Source organism: Sciurus carolinensis, chromosome 3 (genome assembly GCF_902686445.1).
Source record: "Sciurus carolinensis chromosome 3, mSciCar1.2, whole genome shotgun sequence".
In the NCBI taxonomy this organism is placed as follows: Eukaryota; Metazoa; Chordata; class Mammalia; order Rodentia; family Sciuridae; genus Sciurus; species Sciurus carolinensis.
Window position 1 is genome coordinate 101,058,571 of NC_062215.1, and position 6,533 is coordinate 101,065,103.

The 6,533-nt window shown below is 33.7% G+C and overlaps 1 non-coding gene across 1 annotated transcript; it reads right to left on the reverse strand.

Moving 5' to 3' along the window:
• Positions 1–5,515: 5,515 nt before the first annotated feature.
• Positions 5,516–5,622, reverse strand: LOC124981479 (U6 spliceosomal RNA). Its single transcript, XR_007108003.1, has one exon. It is a non-coding gene; the product is annotated as a U6 spliceosomal RNA (small nuclear RNA).
• Between the last annotated feature and the right edge of the window lie 911 nt (positions 5,623–6,533).

Sequence of the window (6,533 nt, forward strand, 5' to 3'; positions counted from 1 at the left end):
TACTTTTGCATATTTCCCTTCCTTGACTGGGGATTAATAGACTACTTTTATAATTGCATTTAGTTTATATAGTTGGTTTATACTTCCTTGTTTTTCTTTCATTGATTTCTTTTGGGTTGGCAACACATCTTTAACTTAACTCAGTCAGCCTTCGATTAATATTACATATCTTCATATGTAGCGTAAGAAGTTTACATTAAGATTTAATTGCTTTTATATTTGGTGCTAGTATTTCTATGGACTTTTACATATGTTGTAAACCTCACACTACATTTTTCTCATTATGCTTTCAACAGTCACTTATATTTTGAAAAATAAGAAAAATTATTTTTTTTTCTTTTTAGCATTCCTTCATATGTTTATCATATCTGGTATTCTTCAGCCCTCCATGAGCTCCAGGAATTTTTCCAACTATTCCTTTCTTAAGATTCTTTGAAATGAATCTTAAGATGAAAATGGCGTGGGCCATTTCCTGTCCTGTGTGCACAGCTCTGTGCTCAGTCAGTAGTCTCATGTGGATCCCATGGCAGAACTGGAGTTTTTTCTTTGTGCAGCTCCTTCCTCTATAATTCTGTGCCCTACAAATTTTACCTTACTGTGCTTCCCTGAATTCTAGTCTCTGCTTCTTCAACTAAGAAGAAGGTGCATATTGAGCTTTTGTCATCTGTTTTCTTTCTCTCAGAGATTACAGTTTTGCAATCTCTAATGTTCATAAGCCATAATTTACTATATTTTGTCTGATTTTCTAGTTGTTTTTAATGTCAGGTGAGGTAACAGTACTCAATTCAGCCTTTCTTCACTCCATTTGGATTTATAACAGAAGTATATATGGAAATGGAGATTGATGTGCTATTAGGTGACTCTTACTTCCTGACATCTTGCTTCTAAAAATCAAATGAACAACCCAGAGTTAATAATAAAATAGTCAATAAATTAACAAGACCAGAACACATATGAATATTCCGGTAATTCCCAGGTAATGATAAAAGCATTACAAAGATCTCCTGCATCAGAAAGCTATTTGAACTGTGCATCAGCTGTGATGGAATAATACCATGAAGTGCAGAGTCTTTTTCTTCTAGAGTCTATGAAAAGTCTTTGCATTTTACAAAGTATTGCTGTCATTATTTTATATGCAATAATTAAAATTCAGAGGTCATGATATTTCTCTCTGGCAGACAGTTGGCAGGAAAGGCCAAAGTAGATCTCATGCCAACTGCCTTAATGGTTTGTACAGTGGTATAGGTAAATGAAAGAAGTGGTACAAGTAAATGAAAGGCAACTTTAATCTTCTGACTTCAAATTGGAAGATTGTATGTTTCAATTCCTAATGGACAAATATATTCCTGACTTTCAACTCATTTTTGTTTAAAAAATTTTCTCCTAGAATTTTGCTTTCATTTTGACACAGATCCTTAGATTCATTGATGAATTTAGTATCGAAATCTCCCTTAAAGAGTACAGCATTTTCATGAGCACACTAATGCCATTCAGAAAAGGCATAAATGTAACCACATATGAATGTATGTATATAACTTAAAACTCTATAATGGATTATAATTTTAATGTCTTTATTATTTTCAAGATGTCCTGAATTTTCGAGTAAAATTACTCTATTATTGTGGATTAAATATTTTTTGAGGCAGTGAAATGTACATTTACTGCTTTTTCAGAGTTTGCAATGGTTTTCCAATGTTATATGGAAAAATATATTGGGAAGATTTTTCTCTTCTGTGGCAGTTTCAACTATCTTTATCAGTGTTCTAAATCTTCAATTAATTTATCTTAGTGTTTAACAAGTCTAAAATATGTTTTAGAGAAAAATATCTCAGGATTAATAGAAAAATTTTCTTATATTAGTCAATTATAAATTTTAACCATGATTCTTAACAAATTTCTCTTTGACATGAATTTTTAAATACCAATTATCATGAATCTGCTTCTCTAAATCAAATAAATGGTTAAAGTCAAATGATCCAATTACAGGTTTATTTTAAAAATGAATGAATAAGGAAAGCTTTTAGCTGCTTAAGTTGCTATTGTTCGCTTTACAGAATGTCAGGAAAGTAATCAATCTTGCTTTGATTAGGCCGTACCTAGTCTTCTCTTTCTATCGGATTTCTGGAGACTTCATTTGCTAGGGAAAAATTAGAAAGCCATGGGGCAGTGAGAGATAACAGCCCAGGATTTTCAGGGGATTTGAGGATGGAGAAACAGAAGTGACTCAGCTGGCTACTGCATTCTGAATTCCACTGTGTAGGCTGTGCTTCCACACCTTATCGTGAGCTGGTCCTGATGATTAGGCATTGGCTTCTGAACCTGCACACAGGTAAAGGTGATGACATTCTCATACGTGTCATAAAAACAAAAACTCACAAGTAGAAAGAACAGTGAGATTTTAAATGGATTTTGTACCAATTTCTCTTTTTCATTACTGCCCAACTAGAAATGCAGTCAGATGACATAATGTGAAAAGACAGATAGGTCATTTGAAGCAAACCACATAACCATGTCCTATGGATTTTTGGGATAACTCTGCATGTCTTACATAAATTATTTGTTCTTTTTCATTTATTCAAGGCTTACATTTTCTTACGTACTATAATTCTTATTAGGAGAATGCTATAAGCTGAATTACAAAAGGTTGTTGAAGTTTTAATGTATACTTTCAAAATTTTTTTTTGCAGGATGAAACTATTTCTGATGAATGTTTTACATAAAATTAAGGTCAAACTTTTTCATATTTCCTCACTGTCAATATATAATCCATTTCAAATAAGTAGTTAACTAATTGATTTACCATAAAATGTTTTATTTAATACCTGTTATATTCTCAGCATTTTTCTGTAGACTATAAAAATACAGAGAAACTACAAGCAGTTACAAAGTCAATGGAGAGAGACACTTAAGTGGAAAATACTGTTAGCATTGTGTTTTGACCTACCACCATGAAGGAAGAGGATTTAACTCTTTTTAACTTCTTTCCTTAATCATACTTAAATCCAGTCTGGTCTCAACCACTTCTCAGGATGGCAATGTGAAAATTTGATTAGTCCAGTAATCAGAGTTAATATTTTTATGACTGTGTGATTATTCATGGATGAACTAGGTACTGCACCATGGTCATTTTTTTTTTTCTTGAGCAATATCTTGTTATCTCTAAGAGATCTCTCTAAGTATCTAGTTTTATTATTGTTTTGTTTTTAGTTTTCTATGATCTTATCACTACCTTAGACCAAATTCTCCCTTACCTGTGAAAATATCTTCTCAAAACTTTGGGGCACATTAATATTTTATTAGCTTCATTTTCTTGAATAAATCTCTCCTGATACCTTTAATTTACTCCAATCTGGGACCAGTTGTTCTCTAGCCCTGGTGCACAGTTCTGGGATCTTTTTAAGAGCCCCTTCTTTTGTGTGTTCTATCCTTGTTTCCTGAATTCCAGATCTTCCTCCTTAGTTTACTTTTCTGTGTTGGGGGAGCATCTTCTCTATTAGCTTCTTGAAAAGGTTTAAAGAAGAAGTAAAATTTTTGATATTTATATACTTCTGAAAATGTTCCTATTCTACTTTCATGTATGATTATGACCTTTACTGCATGTAGAATTCTAGGTTGAAAAAAATTTTTTCCTAAAAATGTTGAAGGCATACTTCCATTGTTCTCTGATTTTAGTATTAGGATTAAAGAGACCTCTGCCATAGTGATTCTTGAAACTTTGAAATTTCCTTTTCCTTCCTCTCTGGACTCTTACTGGATTGTCTGGTCCTCTCCTTCCATGTGTTCTAGCTTTCACAGTGATAGCCCCTGCTGTGGGCCTAACTTTATTCATTACGCTTAACCATCCCCAGACCCTTTCAATCTAGAAACTCATGTCTTTCAACGCTGGAAAATTTTCTTGGATTCTTTCTTTGATGTCACTCTTCTCTCCATTTTCCTTTTGTTCTCTCTGAACTCCTATTATTAAAATGTTGAAACTTTATTTTGTTCTAATTTTACTGTTTTCCTCCTGTTTTGCATATAGTTGCCTTTTTGTCCTTTTACGTTGGTTTCTGTATATCAAACAAGCTAAACTTTCTTCATTAGCCTTGTTTAAGGATTTTACATAAATATCTTTATGCACAGCACACAAACAGAAATACAAGTAACCAATAAACATGAAATATAAACAAACATATCAAAGGTTTTTCTTTGGATATTGAAAGAAATTGAAATTAGTTTAAAATATCATTTCTTATCCTGATGATTAAGATTTAAATGAATCATAAAACCAAGTTCTGGTAAGGGTAGAGGAGAATCAGTTTATTTACATACAAAAATGTGCAACAAATTTTTGATATATTTTGCTTTTAGAAATTTATTTTAAATGTTGGCAGAAGGGCAAAACTGTGTGTGTGTGTGTGTGTGTGTGTGTGTGTGTATGAACTGCATTGCAAGATTATTTATTATTCAAATACATTAGACATTACTCCATATCTAGCAGTAAGACATACATATATTCCATATAATTCTATCTCTAAAATGGGAAGATAGCTGGGGCTGGTTTTGTGGCTCAAAGGTAGAGTGCTTGCCTAACACATAGGAGGCACTGGGTTTGATTCTCAGCAACACATAAAGATATTGTGTCCATCTACAACTAAAAATATTTTACAGGATGATAAGGTAGCATGTTTATCATATGGAAAGATGTTCATAATATGTGAAACAATTGAAATAAAATAAAATATAAAATATTTTATGCATAAAGAAGAATCTGGAATAATATATTCTAATGTAATAATGATAGTTGATTCATTGTCAGAATTATTGTGTGGTTTTATCCTCTTTATTTTTAGCTGTATTTCATACTACTGTATTCATTCTATAAAACACATAGTTTGCACACAAAGAAACAACATTTTTATGATACACTGTTCTCAGTTCAAAGGTGTGAGCTTCCTAAGGGCAGGAACCGTTTTGAATTAACGTATTCTATGCACAACGGAGCAGGCCCACAGAGTACTCAGTAAAGTATTTGTAGATGGAATCCAACCCATTTGCTTGCTTTCTTATTAATGTTTTCTCCTATATTCAGTAAAATCTTTACTTTGATATTCTGTTGCCTTTTTCCCTCATCAATGTGAATGTCAAGGGAATGTGCGACTGTGATCTGAGAAACTAGATGTTAAGAAAAATTATAAAATCTTAAATATACATGTAACAATGTGTTAAATTTATCAATGAGGGTGTTGAAGTACTTTTGATTTGAAATTACTGATCTCTCTTCCCCTGCCAAAAAAAAGACAAATGACAGAATAAATTTATAATAAGTTTATATGAGAGTGGAGGCAGGAAAAAAGGGGGGTTTATTGATTTTGGAATGTATTTTTCTGGACATTCTACCTGGGGGGGTTCTGTCTCATAAGAATCACTGGAGGAATCTTTGGGATCAGGCTTTGATAAGTAACTTTAAAAATAAGTTTTACTGTGAATATTTAAGGGTATACAACATGATGTTATGGGTTACATATGGATGGTAAAAAATATGAAGCACTCTACGAATCTGTGCATCATTCCTGTTCAGGGACCATGCTGATCTTCTCTGTATATTTCCAATTTTAGTATATATGTTGCTGAAATGAGTACTAAATCACTTTAACTTATTTTTCCTGATAGTTAGAAGACTTCATATGGAGAAAAGAGGAAAAGGAAGAAAGAACTGTGCTTACTACTTTCACTGGCTCAGCACCTGGGCTGTTATTTGATAAGCCCCAGGATGCCCTGGAAACCCTAGGTCAGGGTGCAGCTAGAAAAATAAGTCATGCTAAGTCTCTCAATAAGTAAAATTTAGTCTAGGGAGCAGATTTTACAGATGATGGATTGGGAGTTTGAGGGACCAAGATGGACTTTCAGGTGGGGAGCAGACCTGTGGGCTGGTAGGAGCTGCAGATTCTGGATGCATCATAAGAGATAGAGAAAGAGACCAGGGTCGGGTTGCTGGGAAAGCTCTAGTTAGTTCCTTTTTCCTGCTGTTCATCTTCTAGCAGTATACCTTATATGATGAACCAGAGGGCAAAAGAGCTCGGAAAAGTTATGCACTAATATGGAGAACAGAGATGGGCAAGGGTGTGGAAGAGTGCAGGTTGGCAGGAGTCAGGCACACTGAATACACCGTGTGAAATTGAGATCATGAGTATTAGTATATTACTCCCCCTACCTCTGACGTGTTTCTATACATGTGTGCTTTCTCCCTACTGTTTTCAGTGCATTGTGTATACACGTTTGCCTATGCATATCTGAGATTGTTGTTGAGTATATGTTCTAGTCATGAGAAAAGCACACGTGCATATTTTAAGATCATATGCAAAATGACAGCAAACACCCCTGTTTTCCATTGATACTTAGCATTTGCATAATACCCAAACATCTGGTTGTTCCCATTAGTACAGGCATGAAGTTCATCCTGTTGATTGCTTGGCATTTTTTACAGAAAACAGCTGGCATCTTCACTGGACCTTTGATTATGGCTGAATTGACTGGATGTTTGGTATCATATA